A 2,691-nucleotide genomic window follows, 5' to 3' on the forward strand; every position below is an offset into this window, starting at 1 on the left:
TTTCCTATTTACTTTAAGTTACTCTTTATAGTACAGTATTTTGTATTTGTTTATTTTTTAAAAGCAGCTGCAATTAACTTGATTTACTGTGTTATGCCATGGTAAAAAATTATTTAAGAATGGTGTAGGCAGGCATAGTAAAGCAGAGTGTGATACATTTAGAATAGGGAAAACATGCGTAAAGAAGAACTAAGGTGACTTACAGTATACAGGACTAAACCTTTGGCAAATGTAAGGGTATTGCCACAGCTATTCCACAAGATAGAATGCCATAATTATTATAACTTCACATGAAAAACAACACTTAATCTGTTATAGATTTAATATGCAACCAAAAGTGAGAAAAAGCAGCATCATTGTAGATATGGATGTCACCTAGTGAATGCATTGCTTTTTCCTCAGTGCCTCTTAATATCGTATTCAGAATTTGTAAATATTTAATTTCCTCCTGTGGCCACAAGGGGTCAGAGAAGCTCAAGTCAACACAGTGATTTTTAATTACCTACAAGGCCTACCTGACAGGAGGAAGTGAGGATGCTAATTCTGGGATGGCAGCACAAAATGTAAACAAAGCCAGCATGTTTTGGCAAAAAAGTACTGAAAGTTATTCCCTGTAGACTGGTTAATGATTGTCAACCTGGTGCATTGAATAAAATATTACTAAGACATTAAGGGCAACATTGACTATAGTGAAACATAATGTCTTAATATTAAACCAATAAAAAGTTTGCTGCAGTGTACGAGAGGCCCACAGGAAGGACAGAGATGCTTGAGAAACGGTGTGAAGTTTCCAAGCACAGGTGGCTGCTAAAACAGAACTGCTTCTTTCCAAGAATCCGAATGTTAAACAGAACTGCTAACTGCTTCTTTCCAAGAATCCGAATGTTAAACAGAACTGCTAACTGCTTCTTTCCAAGAATTAGAATGTTAAACAGAACTGCCAACTGCTTCTTTCCAAGAATCGGAATGTTAAACAGAACTGCTAACTGCTTCTTTCCAAGAATCGGAATGTTAAACAGAACTGCTAACTGCTTCTTTCCAAGAATCAGAATGTTAAACAGAACTGCTAACTGCTTCTTTCCAAGAATCAGAATGTTAAACAGAACTGCTAACTGCTTCTTTCCAAGAATCCGATAAGGTCTTCAACGGAACCAAAATATATTTAAAAAGACTGTCATGAGCTACATAGAACTTGAATTATTACCTTCTATGGAAAGTGTAACACAGACTTCCACTCGAAAAAGTCAAAAAGTAGCACTACTGCATCACACAGGATTCAGAAGACTGTGTTGGGTCACATTTGTGGCTGAAGAATTAAAGAAGAAGATACTGCCTAAAGACTGTGTTGCTGATCCCGTTGGTAATTGCAGAATCATCACCGACCAGACTTCATAGGACAATTCAATGGATTGTTCTGCAACCAGATGGCTATTGAGTAATTCTTGCCCAGGACCATTGAGTATAGTCTACACTCTCCACTTGAAACCTTATTATATTAAATATAGTTACATTGGAAGCTAATTGAATAATTTGTTAAAGTTACATAGTTTATGAAAAGTAACTTTTAGTGAACCTTGATAAGCTAGCTTACCTCATGTATGCACATGCATAGCTTTTAAAGCAAGCTTGCTGTTTGTAGACAAGTAACGTTTGATGCTATTGATTATATTTGATGCACTTGAGATTTATTTCTGATTGTTGAGATTTCTATTCTTTAATATTTCTGTATTCAATAAACTAATCCTCAATCTCTCTGAATTTAAATAATATTTTAATATTCAAACTCATTAACTTAAATAATATTTCAAATTATAATTTAATCAGTTGTACCTACATTATTTCAAGTGAATCTGACATGTAGGAAAGAAAGGTCCAATACACCTCCTAGGTATTGTTTTAACTTATATAAACATGATACTGGCTCTTAAACTTCTGACCCCTGTTTCAAGTACTGTCCTTAACTTGGTAGCTCTTGTAATCTTGTAATCATCACTGACTATAGGACCCAGTTAACCTCAGTTTCGTTTGGTGTTTTCTTATTTTGTACACTTTTGTAGATATCTCATCTTTATACAACCAGTCCCTCTTTTCTATCTATGCTGTTTCTGTACATGTACATTATTTTGGTAGATTATATTTTGCAAGCCTGCAGACCTTACAAAACAAAACCCAAGCATTGTCTGTAGGATGTAAACTAAAACAGCATTAATACTGCTGAAAACCCTATTTAGGGATTTTTTTTTTACTCCCATGATACATTAACTGCAATAATTAGTTGTAAGCTTGCACAAAAATTGAGAAAACCTGCAAATGGTGCACCAGCAAAAGACAACAGTAGATAACTTATTATTGGAGCCACTGGAGGTTTGCTTCTGAGAGCTCCTTTGGGTACAATCAATAAAAAAATAAAAAAAACATGAAACTTTTTTTCAGTAGCCTATTACATTTTTTTATTATGATGGAGAATTTGGCCATATGAGTGTCATAAATCAAATGCAAGGTAAGTACAAATGTAACCTTGCTGTGCTTTCTCCAACTAAATTATTCATAATACAAATGATGGCATGCAGGTATCTTATTTATTTCTGTAAATAATGCTGACTTTTAGTTTCTTCAACTGCCTTTTCTTCAGAAAGACACTTTAAAATGTCAAAAGGAAAACAAGGATGCATTATAACAGTGAGGTGTGGG

This window comes from Acipenser ruthenus, chromosome 3 (assembly GCF_902713425.1).
Source record: "Acipenser ruthenus chromosome 3, fAciRut3.2 maternal haplotype, whole genome shotgun sequence".
NCBI lineage: Eukaryota > Metazoa > Chordata > Actinopteri > Acipenseriformes > Acipenseridae > Acipenser > Acipenser ruthenus.